This window comes from Camarhynchus parvulus, chromosome 3 (assembly GCF_901933205.1).
Source record: "Camarhynchus parvulus chromosome 3, STF_HiC, whole genome shotgun sequence".
In the NCBI taxonomy this organism is placed as follows: domain Eukaryota; kingdom Metazoa; phylum Chordata; class Aves; order Passeriformes; family Thraupidae; genus Camarhynchus; species Camarhynchus parvulus.
The window spans coordinates 17161855-17181684 of NC_044573.1; the positions used below are offsets into that span (position 1 = coordinate 17161855).

Consider the following 19830-nt stretch of genomic DNA (forward strand, 5'->3'; position numbering starts at 1 on the left):
GTTCGTTTTTTACCCAAGCTTGTGCTCCTGGAATTATTTGCTTTTAGAGATAGCAACAAATCGTTACTTTGTGTTGAAAACTATTTGTTTTGATGCAAAGCCACGTGTATATGCTTTTGTCAGAAGCACGTTTATCAGTTTATCTTCAATCCCAGTATGATTAGGCCAAGTTGGACTCAGTTGTTGTCTGTGCTAAAGATTTAACTAAAGATACTGTAAAATGTTGCCTTTTATGAATGTGGTGTAATTAATAAAGTCAGCAAAACTTAAGAGTTCTAGTATTTCCTTCTTAAATTTTGTTTCTACTTGTCAAGCTTTGATGTTTCCCCAAGCAAAATTTAAATGTATTTTTAAAAAATATTCTTTAATACTCCCCAATGTTTCATTGGTATGAGTCTTTTGTGTAGCACTGTAAGCAAAAAAGCTGCATAAATAGAAAAATTACGTGCAAATGAAGTAATGGAAATTTAGTGTGCATGTGAATTGGGCTCTTGGCTAGCTCTCAAATACACTTTGCAATTTTTGCTCTCAAAAGGTACTGAATTACGTGGAAATCAGTAGTTAAACAACACACTGAAGTACTAAGATGTTTTAATCTCCATTTTCAGGGGATTAAGTATTATTTTTCAAGGCAACTAGTAGTTTTGAAGGGTAGTCTGCTAGAATAATCTCTTAATTTTTAAAAAAATATTTTAAAATTAATTATTCTCTGTTAACAGCTGGCTGTCTTCTTTAACTGTATTTTGGATGGGATTTTCTTTTACTTCACTGCCATCTATAGAAACGGATGAATATTTTTAGGTAAGTTTTTACACTTAATTTTCAATAATTCATAAAGTTCTCTTTTTATCATCCTCTCTATGTCTAGTACAGGTTTTTTATCTTATGCATTTGCTTACAATTGTTGTTACCAAGTCATGCCTCTTGCAGCTAAGTCTGTGTGATATAATTAACATTTAAAATGCAGAAGACTGTGTAAGAAGAAGTAACTATATAGTGGCCAGGTTGAAACCTAGAAATGCTAGAATTGAAATAGTTTTGTAAATCTCTTCTGTGTTCTGGTCCAAGGAAATAATAGTAAGAGTTTTTTTCAGAACTAAGGTAAGGCACTACAAAAAAATAATGAAATAAAATTAAGAGGATCAAAAGTTATTTTGTGAAGTGTATGAGAAATCTATAATAGATTTTTTAAAAGATATCGATATGAACAAGAGCTATTAAAATTGTAGTTTAGAAAATTAATACAGGGTTGGGGTTTTTTTAATTCCTAGTGCTAATGTCCCAAACATAATTTTTCACCGTTCATTTCTGAACTTCAGTCATGTAGTACTGCATGGACATTGAATGTCATGAAGAAGCTAATCTATAAATTCCATTTATAATCCAGATTTTGGTTTTGCTGTGGTGAAAACTTTTTTTCTAAAAGAGAAATTTTCTCTTCTATGGAAGTGGTTTAATTTTTTATTGCTTATTTTTAATTTCTTAACAGCTTAGTTGGTTTTTTAATTAAAGTTGGGTAATTATCATTAATTGATTTCTACAGCCTTCAGCATGTTTTTAACAGGTAGCTAGGATGCAATAACACATCCGCTACTCATGTGCCTGCTGCCTATAAAGAGACACAAATGATCTGTAGCTTGCATGTAGTATGTATTAGTAATATTTATGAACTATTCATGAGTCAAATATTAATAAAAATTGTGAACAGAAAGTTATTTTTTATTTGTTTTCCCTAAGTAGGTCGATAGTACGAGCAGGTATTGCAGGTTTGGTGGGGGACACTGAGAGCTCAGGCCTCCTCTGATGTGGGTGCACGTCAGATCTGAGGTGGGTGCTCTGGTGCCCAAAGGATTCAGGGCTCCATCACTGACCAGAGGGGGTGGTGGCGCAGTGGCTTCATAATGGCACCCCGAGAGCTGAGGGACCCTGGAAGATCCGTCCTCATCCACCACCCAAGCGCCACTTCTGGAGGGTTTTCTCCTCACAGTTGTTACAAGGTCCGGGTTACAGAGAATCCCTGCTTAAAACCAAAGCCAAACAAAACCAACCCACAAACCAAACAACCACATTGGACACGGCGCAGAGACTTTGGCATATTGGCTGTAAATTCAGCAAAGCTGATCTCTGAATTACTGCAAAGTGAACAGAAGGGTTGTGTTCCTGGTGCATGAGAAGTAGTGTTACTGGATTCTTTTACCTTAACACAAATCTGTCTTTCTCTTGGTTGAACAGAGACTTTGTGACAGCACTTTGTGGGTTTTTATTCACTAATGTCACTGTCTGGAGGAGAAGAGGCAGGTTGGTATTCTGGAGAGGAGATGACCTGTGTAACAATTCATGTCTTACCAAAGCAAACCTTGTACTCTTAAAGTTAATTCATTGCAACATTAAAAACCCAACATGAGCACCAGCACCCATTCCCCCCACTAGATGTAAACTGATGAAAGATTAAGCTGATGTCCTTGAGAGGTTTTTTAATTAGGTAAGCATTTAGTCAAGTGAATAATTTTAGTTAAGGGAAACAGATCCTACTGAAAATAAATGTTTGCTTTTTCTCTCGTAAGACTTTCTTTTGCATATGTTCATTATAACCTGATAATCAAGTTATACATTTTGAACAAGAAACTAACAACCATAATGATGACTTTCCCTTTTTTAGGTGCAGTGCAGATGGGTGAATCCATCTGCTTCCTTTATCCATTCTTTCCATGTCAGAAAGGCTGATGAATGCTCTTCCATGCCAAATCTCTTGTGCAGTTACAAGAGTTTTTCTCATTAGGCTTATTTCTATGAATTATGGTCACATAGTTTGCTTAAAATATTTCAGCTTGTTTTACAACATCCATGTGACTTTATTTCTGTATTTTTGCAGGACCAAATTCTTAATAGCTGCTACTATACAAACTGAATTTTTCTCCTTTTTCTCCCCCAAGATTTAAATGGTGTTTCAAAGAAAATATCCCTAGAAATACTGGTGCAAGGAGAATGATGTCTTATGGTGTTGATTTTTTGAGTTTTTTTGTTAATTGTATAAAATATAATTCTTTATGGATTGAAAAGACTGATAATTTTTTATCTTAATGGCATTATTCATAAGTGAAACATAACTTTCAAACATGAATTTATCAGTAATAAGTGTAAGAGGCAACTAAGCACTTTGTTTCCTGCATGGAGATTTTTCTGCTGTTTAACAGATTCATTTTGGTATCTGACCTGCTTTTGGAAACCTTATCCAAACCAATTTTTAGGCAGCAGCAGAGTCTATGGGTGGCTTTAGTAGCATACATGCTTATAATACTGGCCATATTCAGTGTCTACTGATACTTGAGTAAAGAAGGAAGAAATTGCCTTTATTCATTCTGCTCACATAAACACAAGTACTCTCTGCACATGTCTCTACTCATTCAGTTGCACACTGTAGGGCTAAATGACCCCATCTCGAAATAAAATTCCAGCTGATCTCAGCTGTGTGGACTCTATTGTCCATACCAGTGCTGCATAACTTGGAGTTTCCTGTTGCTCAAAAACAGGCATACATATATTTTTTGTTGTTGTTTCTTAGTTCAGTGTTGGGGAGGGTTATGTTGGAACCCATGAGAATGGTCCTCAGGCTCATGCTTGAAGAAAATGTTAGAAACTTTTAGACCTGTCTTGAAGTCATTTGGAGTTGTCTTGTCAGGCTGGGATGGTGTTGAGGAATTGGTTAATTTGAACTCAGGGTAGTCATGTGCGTAAGTATGAATGAGAAGGGAGCAATGGCCACAGAAAAAAATTGAGTAATGGACCACTTATATCATGGCACAAATGGTGGAAAGGTGCTGCATCTTTGGATGAAGGAGGCTTCTCCATGAAGTAATCAAGCAACAGGAATCATGGTTGCAGTTTGTGTTTTTCTGGTTTCCTTTTAGAATGATACAGCTACGCCTTTTTGCTCAACTTGCCATCTACTCTTGCCTGTAAAGAGTAGCCATGGTAAAGCACTAACACAGATATGGTGAAAAAATTGGACCTTAATTGGATAAAAGCCTTTTGAATGTTTTGAGTCCTATTGGATATATGTTACTCTTGTCTATATAATAAAATGTGCTTTTGTTTCATGCCCTGTAATCCCATTTATTTACAATAATGGGCCAGATACTGTTTTTGAGGTTGTTTACTGTCTGATATGGGAGAATATAAAGTATTGCTCTGAACTGGCCTTTTCCTGTTATAGTTGCCTGACATACAGGGTCTGGCCTCAGTGTGTATTAGGCAAGGGAACTAGAAATACACCACAGTTAAATTATGGGTTTGTATCTCCAGGTGGTGCATGAATTCATGGTTGAAGACTGAAGAAATTAATTTTGCTAAAGCAAGAAACAACAGGGCATTAAGCTACTATGCCAGCTTTAGATGTATGCTTCAAAAATTTTCTGCTGCTCAGCATTATTCAGTAATCTTTAACTCAAATTGCAGGAAATATTTGAAATTCCATTCTAACAATATCCAACAGAGAATATTAAAGAAGCATTACATTTCAAATGCCTGAGGGAAAATGTTCTCTTGCAACACTGTGGGCATTTGGATCTCACTAGTATGTGCACTATTATAGTCTAGTATTATGCTTTACTTGGTCTCAAATGAAAGCCCAATTTTAATTCTATCTCCAAAAACTTGGCATACTGCAGTGAAAAATAATTTATTTGAATGTTGTTTTTTTAACACACTGCAACTAACTTTAAAGCTTCCTCATATAATACTCCCACTATGGCTTTTTGTAATCTGACCCTTTCATTAAGACTTCAAATATATTCGCAAAGACTTATCTCAGTGCTTTCCTTGCTAATTTACAAGTTAAAAGATTCCAAAGTTACCTAAGAAGTTTTTCTCATTCTATGCAATTTTTCTCTTAATAAGACAAAACTTTTGAGTATCTTTGTAAATATAAAAAACACCAAACAGAGGAACTAATACACTCTTAAGGAAAGTAATATACAAGCTTAAAATATGGTTTAATAACATATACACACAATTCTGGGCTGGATAATTTGGCAAACCTGTTAATGAACTTCTGTAAAAAAAAGTGCTGATTAAACCTTTGGGGTTTTATAACCTATGTATGCTGTATTTGATAGGAAAGCTATTTTGGAAGTGAATCCACAGCTTACAAGGTTTGGGGGAAAGAATAAAAGTGTATGTAAAAGGTTTATAAAATGACTAGCTTGAATTTCTTACCATCTAATTATTTCAGTGTTTCAGTGTTGCCAGAACAAGGACAAGTGCCATGTTTCTGTTGGAAAAATAAGATCTGTGGTCTTTAGAGAAATAGCATAGGGCTTTTCTCCACCTGCTGCTCACTTTTTTTCTGTTTGCACTTGACTGTCACAGAGTTGTGTCCAGGAGAATGCCAATACTGTGATGTTTCTTACCTTCATGGAGTTTCACAAGAGGCAGTTTTTTAGCAGTAGTGGGTCAGTTGCCTGTGTAATTGGACCACTTGTGACTCTCTGACAAACTAGATTGGAGGGGAATGTGATTCAAGGACTTGAAACCTGCAGAGAGAATTCAGAACAGCAGCATACTGCAGATGGTTTATTTGTTCAATGTAGCTGTGTTGGACATAAATTAGTGAAGTGTCATTAATAGAACCATTAGTTTAACTGCAATGCTAGGCCCTGTCCTTGCTAAATGAATGCCACTGATTCCTATAATGAAAGCTGGGAATCCTCTGCAGTGTGGTGGACATCAGCTTGCCTCCTGAGGACCACTGGTGGGCTCTGAGTTGCCACATCCCTTTTCATGGGAACTGAGAGCTGCTGAACATTGATAAGGTATCTTCCATTGTAGTTGGTCCCAGGCAGTTGTACCCAAACTTGAGTGAGTAGTGTGATCCATTATCTTGTATTGAATAAAATCTGAGAGATGATTTTCTATTTGAATGTGCCTCTGAGAAGACAGGAGTATCCACTGCAGTGTAATAACACCGTCTGGTAGCATAATTTTTAGACAGAAATGACTAAACTTTTAAAAACTGCACGTATAAAGGACACTCTGCATTTTTGGAAGACACTTAGGTGGTTTGGTAAATGTTGAGCTTGTCTTGCTTGAGAAATGGAAGGCTTGTAAAATGCATTAGAAATATGCATTGGAAGAATAGGTGTGTATGGACTTCAAAATTGTGGCATTATTTCCAATTTTATCTTCAATTTAAAAAAATTTCTTTCTTAATGGTTATATTGACTGTTCCTTAAATAGAAGTATAAAGAAAAGCAAGCACAAATATGAAGCTTCATGTACAAAGATGTTCCTGCTCTTTTGTACCTGATGTGTGTATTTAAGTAGATGCTTCCCAATCCACTGCTTTGCCAGTTTTTGTTCCAATAACTTGACCAGATGCAGTGAATTGCAATGAGTTGTCTGCTGCTTTTGTCACAGAATCACAAAGTAGTTTGGGCTGGAAGGGACCTTTGAAGTCCAATGCACTGTGGACACCTTCCACTAGATCTGGTTGCTCAAAGCCCCATCTAACCTGGCCTTGAATCCTGCCAGGCTTGGGGCATCCACAGCTTTTGTGGGCAACCTGTTCCAGTATCTCAACCCCTCAGAGTAAGGAATTTCTTCCTCATATCTAATCCAAATCTACTCTCTTTTGGATAAGAACTGTTTTCCTTGGTCTTGTCCCTCCAGACCTCATGTAGAAAGTCCCTCTCCCCCTTTCTGATAAGCCACCCTTTAAGTATTAATAGGCTATCATAAGGTCTCCCTAGAGCCTTCTCTTCTCCAGGCTAAAAACCCCCAAGTCTCCCAACCTTTTTAAAAAGGGGAACTATTCCTTTCCTCCAGTCCTTTTTTGTGGCTCTTTTTCTAGACCCATCCATAAGAGGTCCATACTTTTCTTTGCTGGGGGCTTCAGAGCTGGATGCAGAACTGCAGGTGGAGTGTCACCACAGCCCAGGATGCAGTTGGCTTTTTTTTTTTTTTAGATATCAGAAAATTTCCTTTGTAAATGTAATTAATAAGTTGAAATTAAGACAAAAGTCATAGTGATGTAATGTCAGTGAATGAGGTGCAGCTTGTGACACAAGTTATATGAAAGCCCAGAATGTTCCTGGAACACTGCTGGCAAAGTCCCCTACCTCTTAGGAGTGCTGTTAACTTTGTTACTCTTCAACTTGTGGCAGAGGTCTCTTCCTGTGGAATTCAGTCTAAGAAAACTTGTACTAGAAAACTTGTAACATAGTGCCATTCTTGTGTTAAAATACAAAATCAGGACAGCTATGAAACAGTGATGTTGGTGGGAGTTTCATTTGAATAAATACTCAGATAGTAAGCAGACCTTACTCCTTGAGACTGTTGCAGAATAACTTGATTAATTGACTTTTCATCACAGAGTAAATTAAATATTTGTATTCTATAGAGATCTTACTGGAGTAGCTTCTTTGGCATCTATCAGTGATGATATTTAACTCTATCAACTTTTCCCCCTTGGAGATTTTTTGATTTGTTTTCTGGGTAGAATTTTTTTGTATGTGGTATTGGGAAACCCCTTAAGTGTCTTTTTCTGTCTGTCTCTTTTGTAATATATCAAGTAGTATCCCTATTTAGTAAATGACTTAATAAATAAATTTCACTCTGTCATGCTTGTTTTTTGAATCCGATTACCAAAACTGCAACACTTACAGCTTCAGCATGTGGCTGAGCTCCAGTGCAATGACACACAATGTGCAGGTGGTTGAATATTCCTTAAGAAGCAGCTGTAAAATATGCCACCCGTAATGCCAGTGAACAAATGCCAAATTCAGCATGGGTGTTCTTTTAAAATATGCGCCTTGCTGAGGTTATTAGTCACTCTGAATTCAAGGACATGTGAGTGCAGACTTTGCATAAAGCTCCAGGCGTGGCCTACCTGTGAAGTGCTGCTGCTTGATTTTCAGAAGATGGCATGCTGTGAATTTTAAAACTCCCTCATCATGAATGAACTACAGCAAATGCCATTTTCTAATTGAGGCCATGTAAGTTAGTTATTCTACTTGTATTTCTAACAATTAAGTTTAAAAAATCTCTTTGCTGAGATTAAAGAAATGTTATCATCATGAAAGGAAATACTGCAGTTTTTGCTGAATAGGGCAAGAAAACTGAAGAATGAAAATTTTGCATATTTTCTAACATATATATAATTGTAATCTGTTTCATGGATTAGTGTGAAGATTATGCTGTTGGCCTTCTGTTTAAAAGTAGAGGAATAATGAAAATGGTGAAAATATTGCTGCTTCCCTTAACGTGAATGTGGACGAGAAGGAAACCTCACACAGAATTGTAGCAGCAGCTGTGACATTGATTTGAGCAAACCCAACTCAGACAAAGATTCTGGAAAAAGAAATCCACAGATAGAAGTGAGACAGACCCTAAAATTATATCAGTCCTAAAAAGACTTATGTAAAATAAAGGCTTGAAACTACTTAACTGGGGAAATTACTTCCCACTGCCACGGCCATTTAGTGGTTTGTTTTGCTCTGCACTTGTGTGGATGAGTTAATTAAAATGTATCTTCTACATCTGTGAAAATGGAAGAAGCCAAATGTTGCAGCTAGCTAGAATGGTCAGTCACAGCTCTCTTTGGAGAGAAGATACCTCCACACTGCCCAGATTAATGCATTTTTAAACAGTGTTTATTATAGGTGAGAGATCATGGATGAAGCTGTGGTGGGGTGACCCTGGCTGGACATCAGGTGCTCACCAAAGCCTATCTCATTCGCCTGCTCAGTGGAACAGAGGAGGGAGAGAAAATACAACAAAAAGGTCAAGGTAAGGACAGGGAGAGCCAATCACTGTCATGGCCAAAACAGACTCGACTCAGGGAAATCAGTTAATTTATTATCAGTCAACTCAGAGTAGGATAATGAGGAAATAACTGTGTTATTCCTGAGGCAATGGAGGCCATTGCTGATGGGCTCAGCCTTGTCCAGCAGGGTGTCAGTCCTAGACCCATCTGGCATTGGCTATGCTGGAAATAGGGAAAGCTTCCAGCAGCTTCCTTCCCTGAAAGCTCCTGCTGCCAAAACCTTCCATGCAAACACAGAACAGAAGTGTTCAAAATTTTAAAAAAAGGGAGAAAGATGATCTTTGTGCTGGAAATTGTAGCCCAAAATTTGTTAATTATGAAAGTTTATTTGGAATACACGGGATTATAGGATTGCAAAAGCTGATCTATAATAAAATCACAGAAATCATAGTAATGGGCAACTACTATGATATTTTAAAAATTTTTCTCATTCTACTAATTTCTTTTTTTTTGAAACCTCATGAAAGCAGGTTATTTGCCAGTGATTGACTGATGCTGTGAAGTCATCCTCGCATGTCTGTCTACAGAATAATTATCTTATCCTAAACATTCTAGGCTGTGTGCTCAGTACCACTGTTTCCATTAGATTGCCATTTACCCGTGGTGTAAATTGGAACCACATGAGAAATGGGTTGGTAGAAAGATGGGGTCAAACTGTGAACTGATTAATAATTAAAAGATCTGAACACACCACTTGAAATTTTTGTCATTGTCTGATTCCTTATTATTTCAGTTTTTAAATTTTATTACATATCAAGGTAGGCAAGGTTCTGTGAGATCTCATATTTTTGAGGAAAGGAATAGAGAACGTGTACCATTTCAATGGCTGTTCATAATTTGGGGCTGCCAAACCAATGCTATTCATGCTGACATTGTCTTTTCAGGCAATTAAGTAATATATATTGAGGTAATTAAAGACAATTGCTTGTAATAGCAGAAAATTATTATAATCATTTTGTTTTCCAGATAACAATGCAGATTTATAATTTCTGTGACCACATCCAGGGTTTTACTACCAGAATTGACAGGGAGACCGTAAATAGTTGTTATTCCATTATGCTAAATGTCAGGGGTATAAATTTAAGTCTGTTTTATTTAAAAATCCATGAGGACAGGTTACAATCCTTATGTTAAATGGATCTGCAGCAGTTAAACCTAAGCCCATTATTGGTTTTCATAAACAACTTCATCTTTTTTTGCACCTGTTGGACACAAATCAAGTACACAGCTTGAAAGGGCATGAACACTTTTTTTAAAGTTTTTAAAATAAGACTTTAAATTAATGTTGAGGTGAAAGAAAAGCAAGTTTCAAGATGCTGCCACTTTGCAATTATTTTCTCAGGTAACTCCAAGCCCATTAGCAGATTTGGTCACTTGTATGCTATTCCCTCATGTTCTGTGACATTAACAAGATTCTTATAATGACTTTTTCTCCTCCAAAACTAAGGTCTTTGCTGGCAGGAGCTGTTTTAAAAGCTATTTTAAAATCAAAACAAAATACATCTTGCTTTCAACAACATAGCCTGCATGTGATGCAGTCAAGAGGTGCATTTAATTTAATTGTCAGTAACCTGGGAAGTTGTAACAAAATGTGCAGCTTGGGCTATACTGAGAGTTTCTATTCAATTGGACTTCCTTTTTCTTTGTTAATGATTGTGGCTGAAAAGCTTCATCAGGGTGTAAAGAGCAGTCATTCATACGGAGGACATTCATATCTATGTTTGTTGATCTTTGATGATGTGCTTAAATTTTTTTTTTTTAAATGGGGTTTATCAGTTTAGAGGTTGTACAGACATAGTGAACTTATATGCTGTGTTGAGAATTAATGCAGATTATTCTGATGCCATTCACACTAATTGTACCATTGCCAGTTTTTTTATTATATTATATTTTGTTATGTTTTCTCCCTGGACTATTGCAGGCTTTGTCAGTGTAAATTTTGGTTATGTACACAATTCTGCCTATTTTAAAGACATTTCACTCATTACTTTAAAAACCTAAACGTTTTAAGGTATGTAAAATACCTGGGTTTTCTAAGTATAATTGCAGGGGTTTTATTTAAAGCATTTTAATCATCTCCAGTTTTGCCTGTTAGCAAGGTCCTTTTTATCCGAAGAAGCAAAAAGTGAAAGACAAGCAAATGGTTTGAGATTATATGGATAATTACGTTAATGGTCCTGAAACAGAACCTGAAGAATCAAAAATGTGGTAGAGGAGCATCAAGATGGTTTTCTAAATGCTGAAGGGTTTGGATAGGACATGCAGCAGAGTGACTGAGGGAATCACAGCCTCAGGGGTTCACTCTCTGTCTTAAGCGAAAGCTGAAAGAACAGCAAGGAGAGCCTCCACCGTGCCCATTGTGTGCAGCCCTCTGATCACAAAGGTAGTGCAGGTCATTGGCCTCAGAAAGGACCTGTGTTGGAAGTATTGAGTAGATTCAAGTTCTGAACTTCTGTCCCTGCTGAGGAAGCTGCTTCTCTGTCCTCAGCTCCCAGGTTTCTTGCTGGGCTTTTGGTGCTCTTTTTGCAGGGGTTTAGCAGAAGTTGCCATTCATGGGGCCGAGTGCTTGAGTTTGAGTCTTGGCAATAAGCCCCAGGACAGCCAGAGCAGTGTCACTCAGACAACTCCTCCTTCTTTTGAAGTTATGAAAGCAGAAATAGGGTCCCTTTGAAAAAGGCACCTGAACAGAGTAGGTGCCCTGACAGAAATTACTTGATAGAGGAAAACAAAGCCCAGAGCACTGGGAATGTGGTGCATTAACATCACCACGCACTAGAGGGCCCAGCCTGCATATAACCATTTCCCAAGAAGGAAAATGGGAGTAGACTGAAGGAACTTCTGAGAAATTTCAGTGATATTAGGAGGAGAAAGAGCTGTCTGAAGCCAACAGGGCTCAAAACAGGACTGAGTGTGGAGAAAGGTGATAGAGTGACAAATGCATTCAACCTGAAAATGTAATCAGACAAGCATGTTCCCCTGCTGAAGAAGGGATTTAGCAACTTTGAACTCAAAATCATGTGATTTTTCTCCCTCCTCCTGGCTAGATTAAAAAGGGGAGTGATGTTTTTAATATTATATTGTGCTTAACAAGCCATTGCGTGCTGTGTCAAGTTCATTTTCTCTATCTGCTCTGGCTAAAACCCATTGCTATCTGTAGTCTAGCCTGAAGGTGACAAGAGATTTGAATCATTGTAATTAGGCACTCATCATGCTGCAAAAAGATACAACTATCTTGATGAATCAGTGTGAAAAAAATAAAAAGCTGTGGGGTTTTTTTTTTCTTTAACTGCAGTTGGTGCCTGGAAATGTGAGAGCAGGAATGAGCTCAGCAAGAACTGAGGCAGCTTTCTCAGCATGACAACTATTGTCCTGTTCTCTGTGCAGGAAAAATTGAGTGACTTTTGCCCCTTCAAGTCCTGTTGACACCTTCAAGTGGTCTTGGACCTCACCCAGGTTTTACTTGACAAATATTTTCATGTGTGCCACTTCTTTCTGATTCTGGAAAACACACAGAAAAAATGCACTTTCTGTGCTTAACCAAGAGCTATGAAATGAGGTATTGTTTGCCTTTTAGGATTGTTGCTCCAGGGCACACTTTTGCTGTAAAGTATAAGTGATGAAAAAGTGGATCTGCCCAGGTTTGTGGTTGGATATGGCAGAAATAGGGTATAAGGAGCTTTATCCTTCTGGGGAAAGGCATATCCGTGCACACCAAAAAGTAGGTTTTTTGACATTTATTACCGCTGCTTTGTATTAATAATCAAATTTTGTTCTAATTTTTGCCTATGTTTTAGAAAAGGTGCAGAAAAAAATCCTGAAATACATATGGCTTTCACCAGGTAGAGATGCATTGCTATTTTCACCTTTTCTTTCTGGGGACAATGAGTTACCCTTCATTCTTTTTATCTGAAGATACTTTATCTTATCACTCATCCGTGCATCTTTCCTCAAAGCCTGGATAACATTCCTTTTTTATTAAGATTGCATATTAAGATGTTGCATTGTTCGAAAATGAATCAGGGAATGGCATTTATTGCCCAGTAGCATGCCTTATGAACAGTGGAGTTTTGTCATAATCTCAGTGTCTAAATTCAGAGTTCTACTGCCAATTTTTAAGTGCTCTAGTTTTCAAAAGTGAAATGTGACTATGGATTTACGTACGTATTTCAGTAGTGGCAGCTGAAATGGGATAACATACTTTGGGAGGAGCAGGGAGCAAGCAGAATGTTGCTCACCCTACATGACTACTCTATAATCTTTCAGAGCTTTGAAGAGTGGGTGTTTTTAATGACTATGTTGTATCGTTTAATGGATAATTCTTACAAGTTACACACTTTTGCAAGTCAGTCTTAAAGCTAAACAGATCTGGAATGTGCCAAAAATAGATTTCAAGCTGGGGTTTGTAAAAATCTACTCTATTAAGATTATGGTTTAAATCAGTAAATATGAAGCACTAAAATATTATATACATATATATACTAAAATTTGGCTTTGCAACCTTAGGTATTTAACAAGAAATGTACCTGAGAGTTTTCCTTTCTTCCAATGATGAACTAATGACTTAGCTCAAAGTAGCAGCCCTGATTTGCAGATAGACAACAGATGCATCTATATCCAGAACACTGTTATTTCCCTTCTTGATTTTTTATCATCACCTGAATTATATAAGTAAAATCTGCTGAGTAAGGACACAGTTTTTTTTTTTATTGTCCCCTGAAGGGACAAGTTCACACAGTCTACCTTCCAGTTCACACATTCACTACCTTCCATTCCACATTCATTTTTGGGACATGTTGGCTGACTTAATGCTTTTGGTGGATAAGGTAGAGATCTTAAAACTTCAAATGTGAATGTGTTTTTTTAAAATTCAACGAAATGCAAATTGGTGTTCCCTTCCCCAGACTGCTCAAGAAAAGATTGTGACCTGAGCTCAAGGTTTTTTTTCTATTTGGCCTTTGATATCAGTGATTAACTGTGGAGGTCCTGATGGCTGAGAAGGCTCCAGTAGCCATGGTGGGCTGCTTTGTGCTTGGCTGGCACCAGAGTTGCACCATGCCCTTCATTTCCCTTCTCCTTTCTCTCCACTGCAGAGGCAGAGAGGCAGAGGAGAGGAAGGAGAAGGGAAATGAAGGGCATGGCAACAAACAAGTGAACAAGCTAAATGTAGTGTAGAAGGAATTTGGGAAACTTGAGGGAAAAGTGAGGAGCCTAACATGGAGGTTTGGGAATATGAAGTTGGGCTTGTACGTCACCAATGCATAGAAAATCAGACAAATTGCAGTATCCTTCACTGTTTTCTCTGTCCTTTGGTTTACAACCTGTGTGTGTTATGGCATACAAGAACACTGAAAATAAATTTTTAAGTAGTGTGTAATTCTTGTTGCCATTTTGTTTTCGAAACTCACTTATTCATCATGGGCGATGTTTCCTTTGTTTTCTCCTGACAGAAGAATGCCTCCTTGTTCTTACATGTTGATATATGGCTTCGTTTGAGGGAGATTGTTGGTGTTGCCTTTAGCACAAATGATGTATGCATTTGCATTTCTGGAACACTTTCAGAGTTCCTCATTTGCTTTTATCTCCTTTACAGAACGAGCAACTATTTTCTGGTTTATCTTTTCTGAAGATCAGCATAGATTGTTGATTACAGGGTGCAATAAATTAACTTGTCAACTTTTGCCACATTTCATGTTTAGGTTATATATCTGAACAATGTTGAAGATTTATAGAAAACTTTAAAAATTAATCTGAGATATAAACGCTTGAGAACAAAAGGGTTTTTTTTTTAACTGGATTTTATTTCTAAAAGACTGCTGCATAAAATTGCATATCTCTATCTAGAACAAGCTTTTTAATTTTAGTTGCTAAAGGGGTTTTAGAGTGATTTATTAGACACCTGACTGCAAAACTAAAAGTATATTGTTGTAATCCTATTGTTGTCTTTATTTGCCTAAACCAGAAAAACAGGGAATTTGAAAATACAATGTTCATTAGAGTAAAAGATACAGGGTTTTTTATCATATTTTGTTCTTCAGTTTGCTTGTAAAGGAATTTGTTTTCTTACTGTATTTTAAAATAGGCTTGAAAAACTTCACTGTAGTCACAATGTAATTCTTTGTTATTTTTTTATCTGAAATTACTGCGTAGGTGGGAGAAATTTGTAAATTTTATTTTGCAGTAATCTGATGAATGGCTTATTCACTTGTGGGCAACATATTTTGTTTTCCAGTTGCAATATATACAAACAGTTTAGTTCTTGCCTCTCTATTCCATTTTGGCCTTCTAATCAGAGCTAACACTTTGAACGTATCAGTGTTTTGAGCTGGAAATATTATTCAAACTGAGCCTTTTTTCCCACAAATTGGAGTGAATTCTTGAATTGCACAAGAAGAGAACTAGGCTAACTACTTTTAGCGGACAAATTTTTGTTTTTCATAAAGAATAAACCATTTCCAGTCTAGCCACCCATTTCCTTTTTTTTTTTTTTTCAAATGTCTTGGTCTGAGGTCTCAGAGGAAAATCCATGGAAATTTCTTTCATGGTTTCAGAGGATCATAAAGTGATTTAAAAAAAAGAAAAACAAGCAACAAGCAAAACCATTTAATTCCTGGTTCCTTTTTTTTCTGTGTCAGTTTGTTACATGTAGAATTTCAGTTTTATCCTTTCAGATTTGAGAAGATCCTAAAGTAATTTTTCTTCTTGATTTCTGTTAAGCAGTAAAAGACCCTGAATTCTACGAAAAATCAAGCAAGGCTTTTTATCAACTTTCTGAGAGGAAAGGTAAGGGTTTTTCACCTGGTCTCCCCCTGCCCCACTGCCTTCCCCCAAATAGGACCTTCCTTTAGCCCTTGGGCAGTTTTTTCCCATTCCCTTACCATATAAACTTGATTACATGTCTCTGAATGCAGTTTAAGGGATCCCTGGGCAAGGGGCATGTCAGACCTGAAACAGGAAAAGCGTTTTTGCTCCCTAGAAATGAATTTGAATGTTTACTTATTTACTCAAGGTAATATTTGTCTTTTAAAAACAGCACCTAACTTTTTCTTTTTGTAGTCTTTCCATTTCTTTTGGAATGTTCATTCCTAAATACCTCATAAGTTTCCTTGCCTGTTGAAATTTCAAGAACTCTGCTAACTGTGTTCTTTGTCAGTGGTGTCTCTTCCCTATAGCGATTTTTGCTTAGATTTTGTCTTGATTTCAGACATGTTTTCCAAGAGCTTAGTTATTGTTTTTTTGCTATGGATAAGATTGACAACCTGAGGTTCTTTATCATAGTTATTGCTTGAATTGTCCTGTAAGTTGTAGTTTTCTGTGTTTTGGCGGGGCAGGGATGTGTGTTAGTACCTCTTCTGCCTGTTCTTTGGGTTTGATGTATTAGAAACTATCAAAGACCAGAGTTTATTGTGGTGGTGTTACTGATGCAAGATGAGAAATCAGCCTGTCTTGGTTTGTGACTGTGGCTTTCAAGGCTTTTAAGTGTTTTTAAGGGCAATTCTCTGTTGCAAAGAAGAATTAATAGTAATTACCTTGTAGTGAACACTGGGATCTCTCCTCTCTGTTTTCACTGACCATGAGTTACCGCATGCATGGCTCTGGGAGATTGGGAATTACCAGCAAAATCCCAGCGATGGCTGCTGTGGAAGAACACAAGTACGTGGGAACATTGTAACACATTTAAGAATTACTTCCTTTTAATCCATAGCAAATGTCACAAGTTTCATAAGTTTCATCATTTCCTTGAAATGATGGTGGGTTAGTTTTTTTTCTTTTTTCAAGTGCCATGTGGTAACTCAGGTTGAGCAAAAACCTTGGCCTGGAGCAGCAAATTGCAAAGTCCTTTATAATATGATAGGTTTTTTTCTTTCTATTTTTTAAAGTATAAATTCTAAATGATCTTGTCTGCTTAGGATTATCTTGATAACAAATAAGCTGTACAGTTCTTGGACATCTTTTTTTTCAATGCTCTTTTCTTGTACCTCACTTGATATAGGTGACCTCTGTCACTCCAGTGAGAGAATGACCATAATTATTTTAACAAAGTTTCTAAACTTGTTAAGAGTAGACTTCTCTATGCTCAAGGTAAGAGCCACCATTTATTATGAGTCCCTCATTTGGAACATCCTCTTCTGGACATTGCTGATGAAGTACAATCCTAATTCTTTAATATCATGAGCCACCAAGGCAGTCTTTGTACTCCCAGTGTCGCCGCGTGTGAAGCCTTCCCAAACATAGTGCTATGCCTCTTCCAAAAAAGTGCAATTTTGGAGGGCTTTCCCCACTTTCTGTCTGCCTTCACAATATTTTCTCCCTCTTGCTATGCATGATTAGTGAGACAAAGGAAGATTGAACTCTTATGCAGAGGTAGTCAGTTTGACTGGAAGTGAGAAGTGACATTTGCATTTACAGTGTGTATTTAGTGGCTTGGGATGACATCCTGGAAGTTTCCCATCTTTGCATGTTTGCTGGCATATGTACTGAATTTGCTTTTAAAAATGGTAATAAAATAAATCTTCCTTAATTTTAGAAGTCTTTTCACTTCAGGTAAGTTTTAGTGACATCTATATTGTTTCTCTTGTTTTGTTGACAACAGTGTTAATATCGATGTCATTAATGTTGAGACTTACTGGATATTGATTCTATTGGAATAAATTTTAAAGTTATCTTTGTGTTGGGAATAATTTCTATTTAAATGGCATAAAAGTCAGTCTTTGTTGTAACTTGGAGACAGAAAAAATATATTAAGAAAGCTTTGAACAGACTTTCTCATGCAGGGCCAGCTATGTCAGTTTGTTATTAGATTAAGTGCCATATATTTATTAATGGGACTGGTAAGAGGAGTATTGTTATGACAATATTGAATTTAAACTTTTATGTCTTCGTTCTCATTGGGCAAAAATTATTGTAGTAGATTTGAGAATGGGAATTTCACCCCACGATTTTGTTTTCTAGAAATATAAAAGCATGCAGGTGTTTACAGGCAAGCAAATGGGTGTCCATATAAAACATGGTTTTATGAGAGATATAAGAACTGCGTAGTATGAACGGGCGCTTTGAGGCTTAAACTGCAACCAAGCAAAAATGTGCAGCCTTCCCCTTTTGTCTATAATAGGGTCGACATTGGGAACCATGATCCCTTTGATCTTTACATAAAACAGATGAAAATGCATAAATTGCGTCTAATCAGAGATGAATTAAAGGAAAATAGCCTCCCGGAGGACAAAGCACCCCAGGCACCCATCAACAGCCTTACCAAATGACAGACCTGGAGGCGACTTCAAAGCTGCAAACACAACTGCCAGTGAAATCCACCAAGAATCAAGATGCCATTAAAAAAAAAAAATTAAGAATTCACAGTTTACAAGTGCTCAGAACTCTCTCTTTAAGAGGAAGTGGCAGAAACACACTACATGGACTTGCTTTTTTAAGCCACTAGATGTTCTTTTTCTTTTAGGAGACTTGATAAAGGCAATACTTGCTCGTTTAATTTAGTCCAAAAATGTGCTCAGACATGACAAACATTGGTAATTTTAGTGTCAGGTAGGATTTATTCCATTTGAGTGGCATATTGTTTCGAAGCTGAAGTATATGTTTTAGTGGAAGCAGATCACACCTTTATTGTAATTGCTTCCTTGGTTGTCATCTTTATTTGTCCCTGTGAACACAAGCATGGTTAACATTCCTCAAATTGCAGAAGAAGAAGGAAATGTAAATATCAGGTTTGGTTTTGGAAGGGAGGGAAGGAAGATTTGAAGCAATAATTTTATTATGTGAGCATTTTCTCTCTGTGGAAGAAAGAATAACTTCATCCCAAGTCAAATCAGAATTCAGATCCTCTTCTAGCTCAGGTAACTCATTTAACTACTATTTATATATTAATATCAGTAATGTTAAATATAAGAAATAAGCTTGAATAAGGAATAGTAATTGCTGGTTTGGTTCTAGAGAGGTAACCCAAACATAAAATTTCACATTTTCATTAGCATTCTGTTTATGAGAAGATATCAAAACTTAAAGTTTTTAAAGACAGAGACTAACCACAATTTTATGGAGTACAAAAATTCCACTTTTGATAAAGACTGATGTAGTCCCTACAATATAAATATTGTTCTAGGAAGGATTTTACCTGCTACCAATTGTATACTTCACTTATTCATTGTGTACAGCATAACATCTATATCCAAGCCCACATAAATTTGAGAGTCATTTAGTGACATAAAAAGAACAAATGACATTTCCAATATGTAACTGACAATGAAATTGTTCAGTAGGCTGAATTACTTGCTGTAGGTGAGATCGGAAAGGTTGCCTGATTCATTTTGTAGGAACTTATTTTCAGTTGCTTCTGACCTTAATTGCTATAACTGAAGTATGTTATGTCTACAGCTCTTGATCTTTGGAAGTAAAAAGACTATGCCAGTCTGTTTAAGGATGAAGCTAGGAAAAATTGCTGAGCACTTTCTCTCTCTTAGCATTTTTAAAGGTTTTCCCCCTTCCTGAAGACAATGATATCTCTGTGTCTTGGAGCAGACATTTTAAATAGGTTTTGAAAAATTGGACTTTGTCTGTGGCTTGTGAGACCTTCACCATTTAGCTGTCCAAAGCTTGCATCTTCAGAGAAAGCACTTGTCTCACTTTTGGGCTACTGGCCCACCTGCACGTGAATGAGCAGAAATTGACTCCTGGCAGAGCAGACATAGCTGGACTTTCTTCAGGAAGACTGATCCTGACTGATCCTATCAATAGCTGCACTGAAATGGCAGGACTCTGTAAGGCAGAGCAAGAGGTCTGCCTTGTTCTGTCAGGTGGGATGAGAGCTACAAAGAGAAGAAAGTGAAGTCTGAAAATGAAGAAAAGAAAAATGTCTTGAGTAAAACTTGATGGCCTGTACAAGTGCAGAGCAAGAGCCTCTCTGATTCTGGACTTCTTCCCAGCATGAAAGAAGAGGTTTTGTGCCACAGCTTATACAGAAAACTGTTCCCTTTACCTTAGTTTTTGCTCTGTTTCTGCCT

The 19830-nt window shown here is 36.9% G+C and overlaps 1 protein-coding gene across 9 annotated transcripts in view; it reads left to right on the plus strand.

The window, feature by feature from the left end:
• WDPCP (WD repeat containing planar cell polarity effector) overlaps positions 1 to 19830 on the plus strand; it is a 148514-nt gene that overhangs the window by 1408 nt on the left and 127276 nt on the right. For 2 of the 9 annotated variants that reach the window (XM_030946091.1, XM_030946101.1), the window contains exons 2-4: positions 720 to 801; positions 8646 to 8784; positions 15539 to 15601. The gene's annotated coding sequence lies outside the window, so the exon portion shown is untranslated. The other 7 variants (XM_030946095.1, XM_030946097.1, XM_030946092.1 and 4 more) reach the window with 5 other exon arrangements.